The 26,465-nt window shown below is 38.4% G+C and overlaps 1 pseudogene; it reads right to left on the reverse strand.

The window, feature by feature from the left end:
• Positions 1 to 4,226: 4,226 nt before the first annotated feature.
• Positions 4,227 to 7,035, reverse strand: LOC119543709 (annotated as a pseudogene).
• Between the last annotated feature and the right edge of the window lie 19,430 nt (positions 7,036 to 26,465).

Below are 26,465 nucleotides of genomic sequence, written 5' to 3' on the forward strand. Positions count from 1 at the left end.
GAGAAAAGTCTGGGTTAGGAAACTGGAGAAAGGCTAAGGGAAACGGACCGAGGAGAAAGAATGCCCAGAGGAAGGATATTTGGTCAGGCAGAACATCACTTACTCTTAATTGTAGGTGCTAGTTTCTGTGGGCGTCCTGATAGGAAATACACAAAACCTGTTGTGTGGATGGCCCACCTGAGGGCCTAACATTTTACCAGTGCAATAGAAGGTTATTGGCCCCTGAGGGGCCAGGCAAGAGCAAGGCAGTCCCCAAAATCTCGGAGATGCGGATGCTAAGCAGATGATCAGATCAGATACTCAGGACAGATTGCATGGAATCGTCACAATTCTAAAACCTGTTGCACAGAACTGAGAAAAAGACAAATAGTGGTGGGGGTGAGGTGAGCATAGAAATGGCCATACAGTGGTACCTCGGTACTCAACTGCTTTGAAACTCGAATCTGGTAATTGACGCATTTGACGTGAAAATTTTGTCCAAGTACTCTTCGTTTGGGACTCTGACGCACAAGCTTCGGTTGCCTCATGACTCATTACACTTTCCAGCTGAAACAAAGGTCATGCGTTAGTCAAGCAGCAGCTCTTGCCCTTTGCACGTCCCCTTGCGGTCTTGTCTTAGTGGTCATTTTTGTATTTTTGTGCTTTTTTTTCCTCATCATGGGTCCTAAGAAAATGCAGTGATAGTGCTGAGCAGAAAAGAAAATTACTTTGTACCACCATTGAGCAAAAAAAAAAGAAATAATAGGCAAATATGAGAGAGGTATTTGCATAACTGGTCTTGCTAGGGAATGTGGTATGCTTAGAACAAGTCTCCACCATCATTAAGAATAAAGAAGCAATTAAAAAAAAAAGGCTAATTTTGGAGTTAGCAGAGGAACATCATGAAGAGCTCAGCGCTGAGGAGCTGCAGGAAGAGGTGGCTGGAGAGATTTCTTCAGGTGAGGAGATAAGGAAGGATGCCCCCAGTTCCTTGATAAAAGAAATCTGTGCAGAATGGGCAGAAGTTCAAAACTTTGTGGAGAAGTACCATCCGGACAAAGCTCTGACAAGCAGAAATGTGAATGTATTGAATGACCAAACAATTTCACGTTTTCAAGGAATTCTGAAAAGAAGACAGAAGCAATCCTCATAGGGTAAGTTTTTAGTGACGGTGACAAAGAGTGTGTCAGAGCCTGTGGAGCAAGTTGAAAAAAGTGAGAAAAGAGAAAGCACAGCCGAAGTGCAAGTGCCCGATGTTCTATTGGAGGGGACTCTCCTTCCAAGCTCCACTCCATGTAACATCTCCTCCTCACCACTCTCCTCCCACCATCCCATTAGGCCATGGACTCTTCTCAGTACAGGTAAAGTGAAGTTTTTATTTTATTTAACCTAGGTATTTGTTAATTTTAGGTTTATTTCTCATGTAAAGTAATGATATACAAGTGTATCTTTTTACATATTGCCTTTAAAATGTCATTGCCTTTGGTTTGGGAACACATTAAATTTATTTACATTATTTCTTGTGGGAAAAATTTGTTTGGTACTTGTCATTTTTGGTACTCATTGCGCCTCCTGTAACCAACTAATGACAAGTTCCAAGTACCACTGTTTATCATTAGAGTTAGACTAAGCAGCCAGGTTGTAAATGTTGAACTACCAATTTCTTACTCGTCCTTTTTTTTTTCACATTCACAGAGAACTTCACATAAAAAGAAGAATCAATCCTTTCTTGAAATGCTCTAATAAATTATATCACGGCGGAAAAGTAAAAATGCTCAGTCCTTTTTTCCTGCCTCTTCCCCTTCTTTCAGTAATCCTGGCTTTTGCACAAGAGCCCACTGGTTTCTGTTCCCAGGGCAATTTGTCAGGTGGAGGAGTGGAGCCCAGGGTGAAGGAAAAGCAAGAGAGATGTAAGAAAGAAAGAGAGTATATCCTGCACAGTGCTTCTTTACTCTCCTGGCCCAAAACCCAGGACTGTTTCCTGTTTCCTGTTGATCTGAATGAACAGGGGCTCCCTGCCATCCCTCCTGCCCCCTCCCCTGCCCCAACTTCTCCACATCTGGGATCTGAAACCAGCCAAGGAGTTTCGGAAATGGAATTTAAGATGTGCTGAGTTATCTCCATGTGGGGTGAGAAGCTGCAGCCCACAACTAGAGCACAGCGAGCTCTTCCGAAGGGCCTGTGGAGTTACTGTTCTCTAAGAAGAGCGGCTTACCTGTGGGGAGTTTTTGAAGAGTTTGCTGTGCACCAAACTCTGCTTTGTGTGGCCTTGGGTGAGCGCCTCAGCCCTTGTGACAATTTCACAGGGCAAAAGCTCTCCTCCTCTTCTTTGCCTGTTCTACAAGTTTACAACCGCTGGGCCCCCCAGGCCAAGATCACCCGATACATGTTAACACCTTCCTTGGGTGTGTGAGCTCAGAGCAGCTGTCCAGCTCAGAGTGTGTACACAGCAGTCTAGTAAAACACTTCATTTGGGCTTTCCCTTCAGCTCCTCCCTTGACATGCATGTGGGAGTCATGAGCTGAGTGTGTGAAACAGGAGGAGTGAAATGAAATCTGTCCCTTGAGTTGATACAGGAGGTTCTTATATGCAGGAGATGCAAAGGGAAACTTCCAGAGCCTTCAAATAGGGGCAACAAGCAGCCTATTGATTGTGTTCTAGCGGGTATAATGGGATGGCTTCAAAAGTCTAATCTTTCAAAATATATTTAATCTAAAATTATTGCCCAAATCCAATAAGCACTAAGGACTTGGTCCCTATTTCACTTTTTCTTTTCTTTCCTTTTTTTTTCTAAAGACATACTGCCAGAGACCCGTTGTCCACATCCCTTTCAAGTCCTCTATATTTCCAGAATGTGCAAGAAGCACAAGAATGTTATTAGCTTCTGCTTCTGTGTAGCAATATGATGGTTTCATCACCAATGCAAATCCCCAATGAGTGGTGCCTGGTCAATTTGGAGAGGCTATCTCCCCATTCCACCGTGGAACCAATCAAGTTCTCAGTTAATATATGAAATCTGTGGAAAACAAAACATCTCCCTCTGAAACGTGGATTTTCAAATTGAGTTGAGACAACTGACAACTATTGTGTACCCACTATCCAAGGCCTATGGGGTGCAAGATTCCAGGCCTTCCTCATTATTTGGAATCAACTCCCCCAAGATTTTGTTACCTCATTACCCCACCCACCAGGGATAATATTTTGCTTGTTGCCCTAGACATAGAAAACATGACTGTTTCATTCAGAGTGGACTAAACACAGCAGCCATTTCCCCTCCATTTCCATGCCCCATTGTCATGTATATTTTTAATATCTTTATATGCTGTGATCTATTCTGGAGTGTCTTGAGTCAAGATATTTAGAACTTAATCATTCTGCACTTATTCTCACAAGGGAATTTAATGGATTTTTGCTCTGTATATGAAAGAAGAATTTTGTAAAGAATATCTGTTTACACTAGGAAAGGACAGCGAGTTTCTATCACAAACAATTTAAAATGTAAAAGATAAAATGTGTATAAAGGCTTCTTTTTGAAAATACATGTAAATAATTTTTTTGGTGTGATAAAGCAGTAAGTTGTATATTAATGTTGGAGAAGACAGGTTGGATTCCCTATTTCAAGGGCATCAATAAGTTGCTAATTTGGTGTTTTTCAATGGGCCTGTTTGGTATAAATATTCAGAATTTCTTTAAACATAGGTGAAAAGGTCACTCTCTTCTCTCTCTCTCTCTCTCTATATATATATATATTTGTAGACAGACACACAAATATGCATATATACAGAAATAAAATTTAATAATAGTTCAACATAATAGCTAGTTTGGCACAAATTTAGTTCTATATAAAGTGCTATAGCAGTCACTTTGGCTCAACTTACATAATTCATCTCTTTTTAACTTTCATTATCAGCAAAGGTTTGCTAACCCTTTTATTGCCTATAGAAAAGACATTTTGATTTGTTTTTTCCTAATAGGCTTAAATTTTCCATGCCAACATCACCACTACCAAAAATAAATCAATTCAAGGGTGGAACCTTCATTAAGTTCCCCATCTGCTTGATTTGTTTCCATAGTGACACACACCCCAACAACTTTGACTTCTTGGGTCAATGACCATCTGGAACCAAATTAGTATTTTGCAGTTCCTAAGTGTAGTTTAGCTAGAGCTCATTACCCCACAATATTTCTTTATTAACACCACCCCTCCTCCCCCAGTGTACCAGCACACACACTCCTGACTATCCAAGCTAGGGGACCCTTTTCTTCCCTCTTGCCTTATGGACCTCTTCTATCAAATCCTTCAGGTACTGGGTCTCCTTCCCCAAGGCATCTGCCCTCTCTTTCAGAGACTCTTTCTTCTTTTCCAGTTCTTTGTGCTCTCCAGTGAGGGCTCCTGCTCTGCCCTTTCTTTCTGGCAGTACCTAGTGGCTGCTGTCTTGTTCTGCTCCATTTTTTTTTTCCAGCTTCTTGTCCAATTTCTCTCCCTTTACTTTTGATGCTACCATCTTTTCTCTAGGAGGGTCGTAAGGTTAGGGGAGGGTAGAGCCACAAAGGGTACTGGGAGATGGCAGGCTCCCATCTGGAGGGCCCCTGGAGGTAGAAGGGCTATGCTTAGGGGAACCCAGATGGTGCTCCTGGCTCCTACAGATGCTGCTATCACTATCTGAGGGGCATCCTCCCCCTTTATGCACTGAGGGATTGCTGTAACATAAGCAGAGTCCAGCCTCCTCTCTCCTTCACAGATACCCACTTCACTGCCTAACTCTAAACTAAAGGAATGATCTGGAGTGGATGACAAGGCCCAGGGGAATGGAAAAGAGGTTGGAGGAAGGTGAAGGGGGCAACCTGGTTAGTTTCTGATAAACTTTCTGGAAGATGGCCAACTGGGTTCACTCCCTGGGAGGGCTCCTTATCCTGGACTAGGGGCTCAAGGAGATCACAAGTATCATCCAATGTGGTCAAAAAATCTTCTGGCATGGTTTCCAGGTCACTTAAACTCAAGAGGGCGTCAAAGTCCAACTCCTTCAGATCCATTTTCTCCACCATCCAATCTGTCCAGGAGAAGGCATCCTCCTTGCGGTTGACTGAGGCATTGACCAACCATCCACAGCCAGCCATTTGGAGGAGCCCGCCTTAGCCTTGTCGCAAGAGAACCCACGCTGTTGGCAGTTCTTGGCCACTCTCTTGGTAGTCATCCAAGAGACCCAGGCTATCTTCAGCCCCCAAACCCAGCTGGTCGAAGGGGGACGTCAAGTGTCCCGCCAACACCTCGCTGCTCAGGAGGCTCCTCTCGGTCACATTGCCCGGCTTTTTTGGATTCCAGGAAAGAGCTTAATTCGAAGGTGTCTGTCGGTTACAGCAATGCTGCTACTGAATGCCATGAAAAGCGCCATGGCTTAAGCCACCGGGGGAGCCTGGCACTGCTGTTTTTAACACGCCTTGGCGGCCGCGGACCCTGTGGCAGGGGAGAAAGAAGCAGAGATGTGGGGCAGAGGCACAGGTCGTCATCTAAGAGCAGAAGAGAAATGTGTATATGTAAGAAATATGAATAATTTCTTATGAATAAATTTTCAAACTTAGTACTTTTGTTATGCAGAAAAGTTATGAACTGGCCTTTATTCAATTTGTAAAAAGTAAATGCACTTGATGTTTCTATCGTGTTACAGTTTTCAGTTGCTTCTCTTGGTTTCCCAGGTATATCATACCATATCATTTACAGATGATGATAATTTTTGCTCCTGTTTTCTAATTTGTTCTATCCTACTTATTTTTTCCTCTGTTAAATTGTATTGATTAGTACTTCTAGAACAAAGTTAAGTAAAAATGATGATAATGAACATCTTTGGCTTGTTCTTTATCTCAGTGGGCCTTTGACTAGTAATTCACCATTCAGTCTGATGGAGGATTTAGGCTTGTAAATGTTTAAGGAAGTAACCATTATATCTTCCTATTTTATTAAGAAATTTTTAAACCAGTAATGAAAATTAAAAATTTTAAATGTCTTTTTAGGATCTATGTATATGATATCTTTCTCTTTTGAGAAATAGTGACATGGTAAAATATTTTATTAGATTTACTAATTTGCATTACTCTTGAATTCTTGCTATTAATCTTTTCTTAGTATATCATTCTTTAAATATGTATTCTATTTGCTAAATTTTATTTAGCATTTTTGGCCTTGATATTGATAATAAGATGAGTCTATAGATCTGTCTAATTGTGCTATTTTAGATTTTTGTATGAATGTTTTATTAGAGTCATAAAAATTTTGTGTGCACTCTCTTTATTCTCTATGCACTAGAATATTTTGGGCAGCATTAGAGTTATTCTTCCTTAGAGGTTTAAAACAATTTACTTATGAAACTTCTTGGGCTTCTTGTAATATGTAACTTTACGGACATGAATTTTTATCACTGAACCTAAATGATGAATTGGCTAATGGTTTCCCTTCATTGCCTATATAGATCCCATTCTGATTGTGACATATATATTCAGATAATCTTACAGAGTATAAGGTTATCTGTTGTTTAGATAACTGAAATACTTCAAAGTGAAATGCAGCCCAGCAGACCCAGGTTTTGTTTTTGAGTTGACTCACATCACCCCGTGGTCAACGTAACTCTTCCAAAGTTTGTCATTAACAGAGCTGGCATGTTTCAAGTTAACTCTACTCTCATAGGATCAATCATATTAAACTATTTGTATGAACAAGCAAAAATATGCATAGCTTATTCTCTCGGTTTTACAGAATTAAATTTATGTGTCAATATAATAATTCTCTAGTTTTGGCAATTGGTGCTTTAAATGTTTATGTTATAATCCTAACTTAATGCCAACATTGGGGATTGAGGTAGAAAGAGAGTGAAGATAAAAACCGTTATTTTAAATCTATATCTTCATTCACACTACCCTCAGCTAGCAAAGGATATCAGAGAATACTAGCACTGGAAGGGAATACAATACATTCCCATTTTATAGATGAAGAAACTGAGGCCAAGAGGTCACAGAGCTAGTTGTGTGGGACTTACTCTGGCAGGCCCCTGAGAGGGCAGGCATGGTATGTCACATATTTAGCTAGTGACCATCTTTAGGGACTAGCCTTCTTAGAGGGCCAAATCCAGGGTTTGTGGGGCCTGATGCTTTATAGTTCAGGGTCCTCTTTAAAAAAAGAGTGTCTTAATTTGCCAATATAAGGAAACACATGTGACTAGATTACTAAAGATCCTCAAAGTGCCTTAGAAGGAACCCCTAGGCATATGCTTTGTTACTTCACAATAAATCCACCTCTGCTCCCGTACCATTTTTTTTTAACACAGTTCTTGGATATGTGTTTGATCACCTTTAAGCTAGTGTACAAGTGTCAATATCAGTAGTATCAATTCTGAGGTTCTTCCTAAATCAGCTCAGACTTTCTGTTTTAATTTAGCCTCAGAAATGATCTCAAGATCCTTATTAGAACTATTCTTTTTGGATACTTTTCAAAAGCCCAAGTCTAGAAGTAAAAATTCCTTGAGAGAAGCTGTTCATATTCAACCCCACTCAAGGTCATGATCAACTTGGGTTATTTTATTTAGAACTTTTGAATGTGTAATGAATCCAGTCCCCAACTGGTGACATATTCACATGCCCATTTATCAAGCTGATGCCCCCTCTATCCATTTCCATTTTCAAGAGAGGCAGGGCTACCTGGATAAATAGCCCTAGAGCCCATTAGTACTTCTTACTCCATAATAACATCTGCAGTGAATTTAGCTTCCACTGACATGCAGGACAATACATGAGTCATCGAGCAGCAGAAAGGTATGCTCCTGGCTTCTGTGCAGAGGAGAGGGCTTTAAATCCTGGGGAGAGCTATTTCCTCTTCTGTGGAAGAGAAATGAGTAGACACATGAAGAATGAATAATCCCCATCTATTTATTTTTAGTTCCAACAGAGGATGTATGTATAACATAACATAAAATATATATAATACATTATATGTTAATAGATTATATATTTATATATACAGAGAGAGAGAGGTTCAATACATCAGCAAGAACAGCAGAACAATTTTCGCTCAATGCAAGTAAACATTTCCTGCTTCCAAAAGTTCTTTGTTTTGAAGAGCTCTATAACTTGTGTTTGCTACAGAACTTTCTTGACAAAAATCCAGGAATTAAATTTGTCTCTCACTTATGTTTCCCTACGCATTATTGATTTTTCTTCATCATAACAAAACATTTATTAGTATCTCATTGGATCTGTTAATAAATTATGTTCTTTTTGCTGACCATGGTACATGAATCAGAAACTCAAACTGCAAACTCAAATTCTAAGAATGTGACAAGTGATGGCAACAGAATTTGATATGATCTCACATTCAGTAGACTCCATTTACCTTATCCCTCTAACAGGAACCTCCCTCAAGTGGAAAAAACTTGAAAATGCCCTTCTCAAAGGGGCTACTTTATAAGGAGCAGAGAAGTGGCCCAACTAATTTTCTCATCCATGTCTGATCTACCATAATTATAAAGCCACAGTCAGGTTTATTTACACATTTTAAAAATTCCAGAATTGGGAAAATAAATACCGGGATCATTACCTTTGACCCACCGATCTTTTCTGTCTTAGACATTTCAGTACATACACACTGATTCTTGGTTTTGTATTGAGGTGTAAATTCAATTTTAATTTATTCCATAAGGATGGAGGAAGAAATAACAGTATGTTGAAGGAATACATTCTGGAGTTGTCCTTTTGGCTAGAGGTATTTAGTGAAATGTACATCAATATTTTCTTAGCTATGTGTTTATAATTTCAGAGTTATTCATAACATCAAAAGTAAAATATTTTCAGTATACTATATTGACAAATTCCAATACATTAGCAATTAGTTTCAAGTAAAGCATAAATCATCATTCAGATATTTGATTGAGAAAATGCTTCAAAGCAGTAGAGATTTTAGAGGTCTTTGATATACATTTCAAAGTATGACAAGAGAAGCTGAATTATTGGCCATGTCCTCTACTTAGAAGAAGAAAATCACAGAGCCGTTTAGAATTGGACCCTCTTGTTGGACATAATATCCTAGTCAAAATAACTTCATAGTTCTCAATCCCCTGGATGCTTTTATAATTTAATGAGAATACATGAGTAGTTTGTTCTTTCTGTTTTTATTTTTGGTCATACTTATGTGTACTTGTGTGCGCGCGCGTGTGTATGAATGAAAGAGAATTTTTTTTAAATCAAGTGAAATGCATTTCTCTAAGAGCTGACTGATTGCCAGTTTCATAGAAATCTGTTTATGCAATGTGGCTGGAGTCCTAATCAAGTTTTCAGCCAGTTGATCCAGGGCCCAAAAGTTTTAGTCCTTTGGTGAAATGCCCAAGTTAAATGGCCATATGATTGAAATACATGGCTGAAAGCATTAGGGATTTGGCAAAGAAAAGAAACTGACAGCACGACACTTTACCATACATAAAAGAGGCTGAATGAAAAGATACCTGTGGTTGGTTGTCCCGGCCCGCGGGACGATCAACGGAGGCTCTGATATATGTGAGGGAGGAATGGTATGGGACAAGAGACATGAGGAATGACAGCAAGACAGGTTTCTGATCAAGCTGCAAAACTTTATTGAAGAGGCAGGGTATATATGCCCTGGAGGGAGAGGGGGTGGCTAATAAGAACAGGTAGCGGTCTGGGATTGGTGATTGCTGTTGCTAGGGTGGATGGCCAATGGGTGGCTACTCTTTAGGCGCGAACTAGCTACTGCTTAGGCGGGAACTACTGTTACTTCCTTGAAGAAGGCTAATTATAGCTTAGGCTGTTCTTGCATCAGCCCTGGCGGCCATGTTGCATGTTACCGGTATCGCTGAAGGTGAATATTATATATGCTACCTTAATTGTCCCCAACAGTTGGTTTTCCATCCAAAACAGAATTTTAATCTCAAGTGGAAGGGCTGCCAGTGCTTTCCCAAAGATAAAAGGAACCATCATCTCACTCGCCTAAATGGAGACATTGTTTAATACACACCACCAAACATACAAACTCACACTCCAACAGAGGACATAATTAAATTTCTGACCTGGGAAAATAACTACATCAGTCTTTCATTTTTATTTTATTTTTTAATATCTTAACTGATTTATATACTGTAACACTTTAACCAACGAAACTCCTACGTCTTTCACAATTCCCTGGTTATATGGGTGATAATTATGACATAGTTTAAATATCTTGTTTGAATCAACCAAGATAGAGTTCATTTGTATGTCTATTTTTCAGTTATCTGAATGGCTGAACTCCAGGAATCAGTCATATCACCATGTGGCCAACATAATACAATAATTTTCCCCAAATAGAAATTGCATGGTAAATTCATGAGAAATCAGTCTACAAATAATCTATCCACAACACTAACTCAATTCCAAGATGGAGGTAGTGCTTGGATGTTTTTGAAATTGTTGGTATCTGAAAGCTTTTACTGGCAATTATTTATTAACTGACTCAGGATTCTAATTAATTCATTTTGGTTTTCATTTTTTTATTCAAATTCATTAATGTCTGTGCTGCCATTGTCACTTCTCTCCACCTACTTTCTTTTGTTTTAATTTGTTGTTGTTAATTAAAGTTTAAAAAAATCCCTTTTGCATGTTTTGTTGATTTATAATAGAATATAAACCTTAGAACCTTTCTCTAAGTAAGGTTTTGATAAGAAGTGTTCTTGATGTCATTGATCTCCAAATAATTTGGAATATCTTTATTCATTTCCTCTTTGACTGAGAGTTATTTATAATAGTAATTTTGTTATAAAAATTAAAATGATAATGGCTTTAAAATAATTGTTAATTTGTTTTTTTTCATTTACTTAATTTTTTTTTTTTATTGAAGCATAACCACATATAGAAAAGGGAAGAAATCATAAGAGCATATGCCCAGGTCAAAACACAGCATAATAAGCATCCCAGGAGAAAATCTTGGACCCCTTCCAAAGCATTCCCCCCACCTTCCCTTCCTTCCCAACAGTAACCACTATTCTGACTTTTAACACCATAGAATAGTTTAATAATTCTTTTAGCTTTATATACATTGAATCATATACTACATTTTTTTTTATGTATCTGGCTTTTTTTGATGAACATAAATTGTTGCCTTAAGTTGTACTTTGTTAATTTCTATTACTTTGTAGTACTCAGCTGCATGAATAAAACAAAATATAATTATCTATTCTGATGTTGATGGACATTTCTGTTATTTCCTCTTTGGAGTTATTTCAAATAATATTGCTGTGACTATTCTTGAACATGTATATACATATACATGTGCATGAATTTCTATTGGCTGTATACCTAAGAATGAAATTGCTGGGCCAACTTTCATAGATAATGCTAAACAGTTTCCAAGTGCTGTTAACAATTAGCACTTATGAGATATTACATTTCTCTGTATTTTCATGAACACTTGGTATTATAGTCCTAATTTTCATCAGTCCGGATAGTGTGTAATGGTGCTCTGTGGTGTTTTAATTTGTATTTCCTAGAGAACTGAGCTTGAGCACTATTCAAATGTATATGTATTGAACATTGAACATCTTTTGTATCCATTAATTTTTCTATATACACAATCATGTCATTTGTTAATACTGACTTTGATTTTCTAATAAAATACTGACTTCCTTTCTAATCTTTATGTTTTTTTTTCTTCCATTATTGCATTAGCCAGGAGCTTAGAATAATACTAAACTGAAGTGATGATAGCAGGTATTCTTGTGTCATTCAAATCTCAGGGGAAAATCTTTCAGTGTTTCACCATAAGATACAATGTTTACTGAAAGTTTAGGGGAAAACATTAATCAGATTAAATAAATTCCCTTTTATTCCTAGTTTGATAAGAATTTTTATCATAAATTGATGTTGAATTTATCATATGAATTTAGTAGAACTACTGAGCTGATCATATGAGCTTTAAGCCTTTATTTTGCAATCCTGGAATAAAACCAGCTTGCTGCATGCATATTATTATTTTTATGTATCACTGGATTTGGTTTGCTATTATTATTTTTTTAACCATTTTTATCATTTTGCATCTAAGTTTGTGAGTGATCACCCTATAATCTTCCTTTGTTATAATTTCCTTCTCAAGTTTTAGTATAAGAATATATAAACCTCATAAAATGGGGTGGGATAATATTCGTATTATCATTTTAATATCTACTGGATCTGTGGTGATGTCAACTTTTTCATTCCTGGATTAATTATTAGAGCACCCCCCCCCCGCCCCCCTCTGTCTCTCTCATAGTGTTGCAGGGTTTGTCAATTTTTTTCATTAACCTTATCAGAGAACCAACTTTACACTTTTTGTCTTTTCCAGTTTTTTAAACAATTTTATCTGTTTTTTAAACAATTACTATCTGCTTTTATTAGTAGTAGTTCCTTCTTTCTACTTCTTGCAGCTTAATTTTCTGTTTTTGTTTTTGTTTTTGTTTGTTGTCTTCTTGAAATGAAAGTTTAACTCACTGATTGTCAGTCTTTCATTTTTTTTCTAGGACAAAAATTTAAGTCTATAGATTTCCCAGGGGAGCATGACTTCAGCTGCTTCCCACAAACTCTAAAATGAAGTATTTCTATTTCCATTCAGTACAAACTATCTCTAATTTCTATTGTGATTTCCTTTTTGATCTATTTGATATTTAGAAATATGTTGCTGTCTAGTACATGGAATTATCAAATTGTCATTTTGTAATTGAAGTCTAGCTTAATTTTACTGTGATCGGAGAATAATCTCCATATGGTTTCAATAATTTGAAATGTGACAAGGCATGTTTTATGGCCAAGCATATTATCAGTTTTACCACATATTCTGTGTGCTCTTAAAACGAATGCATGTTGTGCAGTTATGAAGTGGAATTAAGTCATAAGTTAAAATGTTAATTAAACCAAGTTTGTTAATGGTGGTGTTCAAATCATGTATATCCTGAATTATTTTTTCTCTGATTAATTGATCACTTAGCAAGAGAAATGTATTAAGACTCCATCACTATGACTGTGGACTGTTTCAGTTCAGTCAATTTTTGCTTAATAGTGTAAAAAAAATATTATACAATGCACTTTCAAATTTAGAATTATTATAAATTCCTGATGAGTTAAAGATTTTATCAAAATTAAATGTCCATCTTTACATCTAGTAATGCTTTTTGCCTTATATTCCACTTTTCTAATACTAATCTAGTTTGTGTAATTTTTTCAACACCTTCCTTCTGTCCATTTTGTATCCCTATCATTAAAACAACTCTGTTGTAACCTGCATAAAATTAGGTTTCGTGCTTGTCTCCAGTGTCATAACCTTTACATTTAAATTGGAGCAATTCTTGATTTCATATTCAATGTAATTAGTAATACGTTTGAGTTTAAATTTACATTATCATTTTGTTTTATATTTCTCTGGCCCATTTACATTGCCTTTTTGGATTGAAATTCTAAATTTTAATTTTAAAAAATATTCCATTATTCCTTCTAATAAAGTAATTATATGGTAGTTGGTAATTATACATTCTATACCACGTGGTACTATTTTAGCAGTTATCTTAAACATGGTGACATGCACCAATAACTTATTAAATTCTAACATAAATTGTTCTTGTACCACTTGCCTGTCAATGCATGCACCTTAGAACAGATCATTTGCCATGTCCGCATATTAGATGCTACTGTTTTTGTGAATTTTTCCTTTCTATATAATTTGAACTTCTCACTATGATACAGTTATTAATATTGCTCTCCATACAATACGTTTAGATATCCCACATCATGACCTTTGCCATTGTTCTTTGCTCCCTCCTGCACAGCCAGGCTGCCATCCAACACATTTTTCTCCTGCCCGAAAAACATTATTTATTGTTTGCCTTCATGTATGTCTCCTAATGATTAATTTTCTCAGCTTTTTCATGTCTGAAAATGTCTTCATTTTGCCATCATTTTTTGAGAGTTTTTTTTTATTAGAAAAGTTGTGGGTTTTCAGAAAAATCATGTATAAAATACAGGGTTCCCATATACCTTCCTGTTGTCAACACCTTGATTTGATGTGGTGCATTTGTTACAACTGATGAAAACACGTTTTTATAATTGTACTATTAATTATAGTCCATGGTTCAACTTAGGGTTCAATGTATTTTCACTGATAATAGAATTCTAAGTTATCAGTTACTTGCTCTCATTACTTGGAAGATGTCACTCTACAGTCTTCCAGCTTTCATTGTTTCTGCTGAAAACTTGACCCCTTCTCAAGACACTATCGCTGTGTTATTTTGGAGGTTACTTTTTACTTGCTTATTTCTCCAGTACCTGTTTAAATAAACATTCATATTAAATTCTCTCTAATAAAATCCCTGGTGTGGTTTCTATTTTCCTTACTGAACTGCATCTGATATAATACAGTTATTTTAAAGTGTGTGTCTGAGCATTCTACTGTCTGTTGGTTGACTCTTTTATTGTTATATTGTGTTGTTTCCTAGATGCCTGGTTATTTTTGTTTGAGCTCTGTACACTGTCTATGAAAAATTATAGAGATAATTTGAGGGTCTGTATTCTCTAGAGAAGGGGCTGGTGAACTTTTTCTGCAAAGGACAGAGGGTTTATATTAGTGGCTTTGCAGTTCTCGTGGTCTCTGCTCAACTTCGTCACTGTGTGAAAGCAGCTATGGACAACCCATAAATGAATGTATGAGCATGGCTGTGTTCCAATAAATCTTTATTTACAAAAGAACGGGCAGTGGGCTGGATTTGGTTTGAGAGCTGGAGTTTGCTGATCCTTGTTCTAGAGAGGATACTTTTGCTTCTGACAAGAGGGTAAGCTAGAAATCCTAGAAATCCCATGTTACCTTAATCCTGTCAGGAACTGAGATGATTCAAAACTAGCCTGCAGTTCTGTGAGAGCTAGTCTGAATCTAGTTTATTCAAACCCTTAGAACCTAAGAAAAGACGCCTCAACCTCAAAGCATTGAAAAAAAAAAAAAATGTGTGTATACTGAATGGCTAATACATATTCATGGCACAAAGTTAACAAGGTATCCACTGAAAAGTAAATTTACATCCTATTTCTTGCTCCAGATACTGAATTTTTCTACATTATATAATATAATATAATATAATATATATAATATATAATATAATATATAATATTTCTACGTACTATATTATATATGGTATGTTGTCTTTTTTAAAGTTTCTTAACATACTTATTCTTTCTATTTTAACAATTATTTACTCAATGCCTAATGATTCCAAGGTGATGTTTAGACCAGTGGTTTTCAATTTACTCCATATTAGAATCAACAGGAAGCTTTTTAAAGACTATATTGATTCTTAGTTCCCAGCTAAACCATTTATATCAAAATCTTGGAGGTAGGCTATCCAGGCAACAGAATTTTTTTTTCCTTTTATAAAATTCCCCAGTAAATTCTAATGTGCACTAGATTAAAAACTGCACCCCACACTGTGGGATGTACAAAGACAGTTTTGGTGCCAGTTCTCTTTCAAGTTAATAATCAAGTAGATAAAATACCAGTGGTGTACTGTAAAAGTTTAAAAACTGAATTTCCGAACAAAAAGCCCTGGTTTATAGTATTTGCTGATTTTCATGGTGCAAATATTCTCACCATGGCCAATTTCAGGCTAACAACATGACTCACTGAATGCAGTTTGGGAAAAGATATGAAATAGCACACTGTTATACAGTATTTCTACCACACAGATCAAAGAAGACATAGAAGACATAAGAGCATGGGTAATCATAAAATGTAGTAAAATAATTAGGAAGTGATGAGTTTTGATTATTTAACACCCTTATTTTTAACCTAATTAATTTAATTTTAATTTTATATAATTTAATTTTTAGTAATGGTTGTGTTTAACTGGCACACAAAAATTCCTAAAATTGAACCATCAGCTCTTCTGAGCCGGTACGAGCTTCCTTTCACATATCACTACTTCCAGTACATAATAACATGTTAACTACAAGAAATAAATAAGCATTATGGGAGTGCATTATCTCCTTTTCTCCTAAAACCTACTTAGTGAGTTGGTAGATTGCACATTATTGCCTCTTTATCGATGAGGATACTGAGATTCAGAGATCCTAATTTGTAACCTCCTGATTAAGCCACAGACAGAGCTGAACAGGACCATCATCATCTGACACCCGTGCCACTGTATTTCCCAGCATGCCTTTCTAGAATCATCCTAGAAACAAGAGATATGAATTGGGGAACTTTTTGCAGAAGGGGCTTTTAATCATTGAAGTATCTATATTTAAAATTTGTTCAAGCTAATCCTTAATGATTGTTTAGTTGATTTCTTTTTAATAAGGAGATTTGGAATAACTTTTTACACAGAAGCTCTCTACACCAGCAACTAATAAATATGAATCAAGCACTTACCATGTTTTCTTGCATTCTTCTAGAGAGGTAAAGATCACAAAGGAATGTAAGTTTGTTCCCCTACACTCAAGGAGCTTTCAAACTTTTGACCCTCCAAAAGTCAAAAACTAAATGAAGATCAAATTAATGCTTTAAAATAAAAAGTACTGACTTTGAAGGCAAAAGAGAACGCCTAGCAAGTCAGAGCAAGCTCAAGGGGCTTTGTTGGGGACACTTGCACCTTCTGGGACACTTGCACCTTCTGGGACGCTTGCACCTTCAGCGATGCCAGAAGCACAACATGGCCGCTAGAGCTAAGAATAACCTTGAATAGCGTCAGCCTTCTTTACGGAAGTAGTAGTTCGCGCCAAGAGTTCACGCCTAAACAAGTAGCCGCCCATCTACCATCCACCCCAGCAACAGCTACCACCAATCCCAGACCGCCACCTGTCCCTATTAGCCAACCCCTCTCCCTCCAGGGCATATATACCCTGCCTTTTCAATAAAGCTTTGCAGCTTGATCAGAATACTTGTCTTGCTGTCATTCCTCGTGTCTCTTGTCCCATACCATTCCTCCCTCGCAGGTATCGAAGTCTCCGTTGATCGTCCCACAGGCCGGGACAACTGGCGCCCAAAGTGGGGCTCGAGCCTTGTGAGGGACAGAACGCCGCACCAGGAGAGGCCTCTCACACCCACCGTGACCAGGATCGCTGCGAAGGGACTCACTCGTGAGATAGATCTGCTCAACGATTGATCAGTGTCGGCGAAAGAAGAAAAAAGAAAGAAGAAAAGGTAAGCCCCCACCCCCACCATGGGACAAGCAACTTCCCAGCACCAATTATATATTAGTCAGGTCAAAGAATCGCTCAAGGCACGAGGAACTAGAGTTAAGAAAAAAGATCTCACACACTTTTTTGATTTCCTACTAAAAACTTGCCCCTGGTTCCCTCAGGAAGGTACTATAGATCACCAATGCTGGCGGCGGGTCGGAGATTGTCTAAAAGACTACTTCCGAACCTTTGGTCCTGAAAGGGTTCCTGTCACTGCTTTTACCTACTGGAACCTGATTGATGAAATCCTCAAGGTCCATTCTCTGGCCCCAGATATTCAAAAACTCTGTAAACAAGGGGAAGAAGCACTAAGGGAGCACTCTCGCCCCGCTTCAGAAACCAATTCAGTAATTATTAACATGTCTGATGTGCCTCTAAACGATGACCCAATCAAAAGTAGACCAAACACCCCTATCAGTCAGGTCTGTCCGCTAGCCAATCAGTATAAGGTTGAAACAAAGTCTGAAAACTTACCTTCTGTAGAGGAAAATCCCCTTCCTCCGTTTCGGCCACCTCCTTATGCGCCTGGTCTTTCAGAGCCAAATCCTCAACCATGTCCTCAATTTTATCCAGTTACATCCCTGCCTCAGTTCCACGCTTTAGAGGAAGCCGCGGAAAATCTCCGGCTACACGCTGATAATTTCAAAGAGGCCTTCAATCAGGAGCGCCTGCGGGCTGCCAATTTGCTTGCTGACCTCCGGTCGGCAACTCAAAGTATTACAGCCCTTGCACTCCCAGAAAACGTCCCCTCATCACGTCCCCATTGCACCCACCACACCTACGCCTTTCCAGTCACACGTAGTCAAGCCCAACCCCCATCAACTAGATCTCAAGATGGCGCTGCTGAATCCCAAAATGGCGGCGAGTTCACAAATGGCGACTCCAGCAGTGAAAGTGAGGAAGATAATAAGTCAGAAGCCCGTAACTCTAGCGAAGAAGAACAGGAAGAAGCTAGTACCACCTCCATAGCTAAATATAAAAAACTCAGTTTAAAACACTTAGAAAAATTAAAGAAGGCAGTGAATGATTATGGCGCTACCGCCCCCCCTCCAAAATAGAAAGGGCTTAGACCTACTTTTCCTTAAACAGGGTGGACTTTGTGCTGCATTGGGCGAGGAATGTTGCTTTTATACTGACCATTCTGGCATAATTAAAGATTCCATGTCAAAACTGAGGGAAGGGCTTCAAGAGCGCAAACATCAACGAGAAGCCCAAGGGAGCTCCTCCTGGGGATTCAGTGCAATCCTCCCTTACATCCTCCCTATATTAGGCCCCTTAATAACCATACTTCTTATAGTTTCCTTCGCACCCTGGGGAATCAAAAAGGTTATTCAACTAGTCAAAGACCAAATTGATTCTGTGCTAGGCAGGCCTATTCAAGTGCATTATCACCGGCTCCACCTTGCTGACCAAGGTGTGGATTCAAACCAGGATGTTGCTTCCCCAACTGGGTAAGCAACCCCCTCCTCCGGGAGCAGCATATCACTCGAAAGTATGCTTCTAGCTTATGCTATGATTGGTACCGCTGGGTGCAAGGCAAAGCACTGCAAAGGAGGGCCAAAATACAGTCAAAGGCCGTTTTCGAGCTCCTTGAGAAGTACGCCTCACTTGCATAGGGGTTGCTCTGCACAACATCCCCCTTCCCAGAAAAACAGAGCCACAAGCAGCTTGGGAAGTGAGGCCTCTACTTCCCCCAGCAGGTTAATGCCAACGAAATGCTTGATCGGCATTTCTCTCTCCATCCTTTTGTAAAACAAAGGGAGGAGATGTTGGGGACGCTTGCACCTTCTGGGACGCTTGCACCTTCAGCGATGCCGGAAGCACAACATGGCCGCTAGAGCTAAGGATAACCTTGAATAGCGTCAGCCTTCTTTACGGAAGTAGTAGTTCGCGCCAAGAGTTCGCGCCTAAACAAGTAGCTGCCCATCTACCATCCACCCCAGCAATAGCTACCACCAATCCCAGACCGCCACCTGTCCCTATTAGCCACCCCCTCTCCCTCCAGGGCATATATACCCTGCCTTTTCAATAAAGCTTTGCAGCTTGATCAGAATACTTGTCTTGCTGTCATTCTTCGTGTCTCTTGTCCCATACCATTCCTCCCTCACATATATCAGAGCCTCCGTTGATCGTCCCGCGGGCCGGGACAGGGCTTTGTTCAATGGAGGAGAAAAGACTTGAGGGGGACCTTCTAAAATGGGGTGAGGGCTACCAATATGCGAGAGAGAAAACATTTCAGACAAAATGTGACTTCTTAATTTCCTCACTTCTTCTCATACCTGCCTGTTTGGGAATTCTGTCAGGACACAGCCCCAGCACACCTTCTGATCAGTCAGGGTTTATCTAAACTGTCAACCTGACTCTTTACAAAGGATGCTGACCGCTGCATCAGCACACACACACACACACACACACACACACACACACACACACACAGAGCATAAGTGGACACAAGAATAGTGCATATTTCCCAACAGGGCAGATGCTATAGGGGCTACATTTCTATACTCTGAATAAAACTGACTTTTCCATTATTATGATTAGGCAGTTAGCCTACCAGTTAAGAGTTTTATAATTGAAGTCGCATAGATGTGGGTATGAAGTCTAATTCTACCGCTTCCTAACCATGCAATTCTGGACAAGTGACATCACTTCTTTAATCCTTAGATTCCTTATATGTAAAATAAGGATAATATTCATTCCCACCTCACAGAAGAATTTTTAGGTGATTCATGTATGGTGTTTACCACAATGACCAGCACATACATATATAAACCACACATACATATATAAACTAAATATAACTACATATAATTATATATAACTATCTTTCTTATATAATTAGCACTCAAGGAAAAATAACCAGAGATACAAGAAACAACAAAATTTGGATCAAAACACATGGCCCCATCTAAAGCACCAAGCTAATTTCTTGACATCATGTGGTAAATTGACATGAAACTCCAAAACCCCAGTGCAATTGGAATGCTCAGTGCATGTACAATGGTAAAATCACTTTTAATTATTCTGGAAACAAGGCTGCTGTGAAAATAAAACTCTATATTAATATACTACCTCCAGAAACATTCCCCAAAATTCCTTTTTTCTTTCATGAGTCTTACATCTTTTTCCCCTCTTGCTCAGTAACTATATTCTGTTTCAGGTTGCAAGTTCAAGGGTCAAGGACTTACTTGGTCTGGCTCAATTCCATTTATTGTTCACATTGGTTTCACATCACAATTTAGAAGAGCCAAAAAAGATGATTTCTTCCTGTCTTTTTTTTTCCAGACATATCTGAAGCTGCCAACAGCTTTTATAACTTTGTCCAGAAAGGCTTTCCCTAAAGGAAATGGGAAGTTGGGCTTTTTATTATTTAGGTCGTTTAACGGGAAAGCAAATCATCTGTCTTTGATCATGCCCTTGTGAGAAGATCCCTAACTCATTAGTGTGCTATTAATGAGGCTGGATTTTAAAGCAGGTGTTGTTAAATGCAATCAGAACAGCTTTATTAAGCCGCAAATTGTGTTGCGATGACAAAGGAAGTCAGATTGGTCCATGCTCAGTTAACCTTTGTCTATATGCATGACTTGGATGATTAAACAGCAATTGATAATGACCTTCAGTCTGGCAAAGCTGGAAAAAGGTGATGCCTGATGTTGGCATTCATTGTATGTGATGTGACTGACAGGCAGGCAGCCTCTTTAATTTAGAAATCTATAACACCATTTCAAAATTAACTAATATCACAGTGCAACGAGCAACTAATTTATGTGTATTAAGCTGATATTTTGACTAGCATGTTATTTCAGAGTAGAGGCATTACTGAAGAGAGTGAGTTTATTTCAAGTCAAAGTAGCTTTAACTGGCCATCCTTAGTAGCTGGAAAAAATATTATGGAAGATAAAGGACAGTTGGGTTATTTTGTTTGTTTGTTCATTTGTTTTTGAGAAGTAATCATTTATTTAGCAAGTAAAGTGGGCCCCTAATAAGTTGAAGACCCTGTCCTGGTGAATTAAACATAGACCCTAATCCTAAAAGCTCACAATTGGTGATAGACGGAACACCAATTTTATTACAATTTATTCAGTGCAATAGCAGTTTATCATTAGCACCTGAGAATAATGCTGTCTCTCATTTTCAAGGACTTCAACTGATTCCAAAAATGTGGAGAGAGATGTAGGGGGTGTTGGGCAAAATTTTATTTTACAGAGAGTCTGTTACATGATAGGCACTTTGTTCACGTTTTCTCATTGAATCCCTGCAACAATTCTTCAGTAAATATTACTGGTCTCATTTCACAGATGAAGAAACAGAAGTTCATTTATATGTTGAGATTTGTGCCCAAGGTCACACAACTAGTTAGTGGCACAGCCAGGATTTGAACTCAGGCTGTTTGTCTCTAAGAGTCATACCATTTCTAACGCACTATGCGAAAACCCTCAACATAAATGGAATAAGAGTGGAAGGTGAATTATATATAGTTTGTATTATGCACATGTTGTGTGTGTGTATTCTAATTTGCTGCCTGGTTTGGGGAGCATAGTACATGGCTTGCATTATCTTGAAACCAATTTTAAACAATGGTATCTGTTTCATGGTATTATACATTTCTCCTGTATTATTTGTAAGTTCATGAACAAACATTTGCTGACTTTGCCACTGATCACAGCATTCTCCCTTTGCATTTGGAAGGCTTTACAAAGTACCCTTCTAAAATATAAACAGCCTAGAGATGGTCATTCTTCAAGTTTTGCTACCCCTTCTACTTCCCAGCTTGGGGTTAAGGACATTTTATTCTGGGATGTGTTAATAGAAGTGCCAAGAAAAAAGTTTATCCTGGCTCAAATAGTTTTGTTTAACTGTTCAAAAAGTTAGAGAGGTTTCTTTCTTACTGCAGGAGCTTTCAGAACCCCTAATATGCTAAACGGGTATTGTGACTTTCCAAGAAGAGAATTTGGTATTGGCATTTCCCAAGCTTTTTTGACCATGAGGCTCTTTGTTCTTTGAGCACCAATTAACACTCACAGGAATTAGTGTGTGCGGACACAGGGAGCCCCTGCTCTGTAAAGAATTAGCAGCCAAGTAACAGCATGGAGAAAGTGGAGAAGAGAAACAAAGACGAAAGGACACTGATACAGAAAACAGGAAAGTCCGATGACTGACTGGCCCTCCTCACAGCTTTGCTAAAACCTGCTGTGATTATTTAAATGCTGGAAAAATCTTAATAAATGATATGATCACTTTTGACATAAGTATAAACGATATTCATCTAAATTGCCTAAAGCATATATCAATACTTACTCTAAATATTTATTGCATTTCCCTGATTCTATATTTCCCTTTTGAATGACACTTGAATAAGCAACTAATTGCCAGTTTATTTAAAGGTAATCAAAGGTTTAACTGGGACAAATTGAACTTAGGATCTTGAAAGAAGTTATGTAGATTTACTAACAATTGACTAAAACTCATAAAAATACAAATGAGATCTTGAAAGAAATGATGTAGATTTACTAACAGTTGATTAAAACCCATAAAAATACAAATTATTTTGGCTTTAATTGCCAAATGGTTCTAGGCCAACAATGACAGCAGTTTAGAATCACCTTTCAAAAGACATTTTAACAACTACCCTCAAAGATCAGAATCTGAGGTACAGTCAGGATCACTATCAATGGTTCCTCACTAGGATAATGTCTCTTTGGTCCTGGCCAGGGTCCTCCACTTTTTTGTCTTTGCCTTATGCCATTCTGCTTCTGCCCCATATTGAACCCACTGGCTGCCTTCTAAAATCGGCTCTTTGAAACCATTGACACAAAACTCTTCAGCTCTCCACCTGTAAGTGCAAAACCTTAAATTACAAGTTAACTCTGCCACTCCAATTCCATTTGCTACATTTTGATTGTCATTGCTCTAATACTTCCTGCTTTTGCCCCATTACTGCATTAATCCAAGAATCACAGTAGCCGTGGGAGCTGACCCACTGTGTAAAACCCCTAGAAGCTCCTGGAAGTTTTCCATCATGGACTGGAAATGCCTTCTAACAGAGCAAGAAGGCTGCCTGGAAGACCATCTGAGGATTACAATAATTGTGTTTTTCCATTTAAATTTCTCCAGACTTCCTCAGGAAACCACTTAGCTCAATTCACTTTAAATAGTTCTATGTCCTTCTATCTAGCATATCACTTTTGCAGCAAGCAGATCCCCCAAAATAACAGGTGATAATTATAACTGATATTCATGGCAATGAGGCCACTCATTCAGACTGATATGCCCGTCTCAAATGACTTTCACATACAGGTCTGTTACCAGCAAACAGACGACAACAAGGCTTGGCCATTTGGCCATCTGATAAAACAGCCTGGCATGTGACCCAGATGAAAAGTTTCATAGGACAGATCGGGAGTTATCCAAGTCCTCCTCCAAGGATGTTTTTTCCTTTTCAGATAACAAACAGGTTTGAATAAGGATTCTTTTACAGGTGGGGCAACCACAGATTGTGACTTGGATAGGTGAAAATTATTTAGGGGACATGGATAAGAAAAGTACCCTATTGCTGACAGATGTTTCAATTTTCCTGAGAAAAGAAAAGCATTTACTAGATCGCAATCACTTTGGTAAATTACAGTCCAATGCTGAGCCATCCACTCAGCAGTGGGATAGTACATGCCCCTTTGAAAGATAAATTGTACAGCTGCATTATCCAAACCTCAGTATTGGAAACGGCTTGAGAGCAACTGCATAAAGTAACTTAATACATACAGGAAAATGTCTAGCTTTTGCAGTTATCTTTCAAAGAGGAAAATGAGTCCAAAGAGCTCAGAAAGCATCTCCAGGAAATATTTTCCCTGGAAGTAACACTGCTGTAAATGATGGCTTGGTTTTAGACTTCACAAAAATCGTGACTCTGACAACCAAATGGATAAGAAAGAGGCCAAATTCAGGCATAGGTGAGGTTCATTACTTTGAATTGAATAAAATTACAACTCTTGTGCTTAACTCTCGTCACCCACTTTATCAGTATTTTTCACTTCGCAGTGACTTGAGAAGCAGTTGATTACTGGGAGAGTGGTTCTTACAGTGTGGTTCCCAGACCAGCTGTGTGTCACCCTCATCTGGGAACAAACAAGAAAAGCAAACACTCAGTCTCTGCACCAAAGTGCTGAATCAGATACTCCTGGGCCCCAGCCATCCGTGCTATAACAAGCCCTCCAGGCGATTCTCGAGTGTGCCACAGTTGGAGCACCTTCCTGCTAAGAAGATTTCTAGAATTAGGAATCTCTACAACTCACCAAGTCAGCTGAGTGAATACAGACAAATCCTCTGACTTCCCTGGAGCTTCATTTCTTATCTTCAAATGGAGGAGAAGTTACGTGATTTCTAAAGTATTTACAACTCCGTGATTCTATTTTATTATTTACATATTAAAAATTAAATACCACCAGAATTGCTCAGTGTTGAAGTTTTGGCTCCGAAGTCAGGAAGTCATGACTTCGAATCTTGAGTGTGCCCCTTAACAGCTGTGAACTTCTTATGTTTAGCCTCACAGAGCCTCAGTTTCCTCATCTGTAAACTGGAGATAATAATAGGGCTTACATCATAGACGTGTGATGTTAGATGAGATCATGCATGCAGTCTACTTCCTGTGGAAGTTGCCACATAAGGATTCAATGAAGGATGATTATCGTTACTTGGAAGCAGAACTCTGAAAAAGGCACTCAATTTTCAATGAAGGCCTGTACAACAATGAGTAAAGACTTCAAGTTTTAGAACAAACGGGCATGTTTAGCTTAAGTTACTTGTAACTAGTTGATTCAGGCTATTAGAAAATTCATTGGTGTATAAGATTTTTTTTCTCCTATGGGGAAAATATTGCTTTTTTTTTTCCACGTTATTTGTTTAAGCTGCAATTATTTAAATATATGGAGAGGGATTTGGTGAAATTTGGGTGGAACAACAAGATGCTAATATAATGATGGAGAATTCTTTTTACTTCACAGCTTTACTTTAATTTGCTCAAAAAAGAAAATGCAGTTGTTTGTACCATATTTGCAAACAATCAACTACGAAATCATGCATTAATTGTTCAGATGAAAGCATGATGCTGCTCATATTTATCTGTTTATCTCAGTACCAGAAGGTCTGGCTGGGAAAGCACTTTATGGCAGGAGAGCCCGGCTGCAGCATCTAAATAGTGCCTCTTTCATGTGAGATGTGCAGCATCAGTCTGGGCTTTGTTGACCTTGTTCCTAAACACAGTGAGTCTGTGTGGAGGGCTGTGTGCAGCAGCGCCGAGGTCTCTGTTTTAGTCCTTAATTTCTTTCACAGCATCAAAAGCCTTTTCTATTCAAAAGCTTTTCTTTTCTTTTACCCCTGAGCCTCTGCAATTGAGGCAGAATCGCAATCTACCAGCAGCAGCCTTTGTTCTTGCCTTTCGGAAGGCTGGGGAACAGTGTGAGTCCTTCCTAATTAGCCCGTGGACCAATGAAATGCTTCTCCAAGCCAGCAGAGGCTGAAATCCCACAGCCCAAGTGGCTGAAAAGGGGGGAAAGGCCTCTTTAATTAAGCCCCAACAAAACCGGTTAAAAGAAAAAAAGGCATTTTGCTCTCTACAAATGTCTTTTTAAAATCCCTGCGAATGCTGGCACATGCACACGCTTTTAAATTGTGCCTTCACTTTTGCCAAGGTACTGTGGCTATGCTTTGGCTAAAGATTGAGGAAATTTTGGATCCATAAGTGGCTTTGGGTTGGGACGGTGTTTGCATTTGCACAAGAGGCACAGGCTTTGTTAGAGGCAATGAACTGATAAACAGGAGACGGTCTCCACGCATAAAAGTGATGCATGACAGCCATACATGGGACTTTCTTAAATGTCATCACACAAAAATCCTGCTGACAGCACATATATGTTAATTTATTAGGCTCTTCCATTGCTTGTCCCACTTTTATGTCTTCCAACCTTAATGCATTTATTTTTTTCTTTGGTGACCTCTTTAGTGTCTTGATAGCATTCAGGTTAAGAAGCTCATTTTGAATGTGCCACTGTGCATTATCAATCTGGTCCACCTCTTAGATAGATCCTAAATTTACCTTAGGTAAACACATGAATAGCGTGATTAGTTTTTGCTTCTTGATGTTCAAATTGAAAATGTTCCCCTGCACCCTGATTATGAATATTATAAGTGTTCATTGTAAAAAAGAAATTTAAAAGAAAAGCAGCTTAATGCAGATAAGTATAACATTTTCTTTAAAATCATCCAAAGTA

This window comes from Choloepus didactylus, chromosome 9 (genome assembly GCF_015220235.1).
Source record: "Choloepus didactylus isolate mChoDid1 chromosome 9, mChoDid1.pri, whole genome shotgun sequence".
NCBI lineage: Eukaryota > Metazoa > Chordata > Mammalia > Pilosa > Megalonychidae > Choloepus > Choloepus didactylus.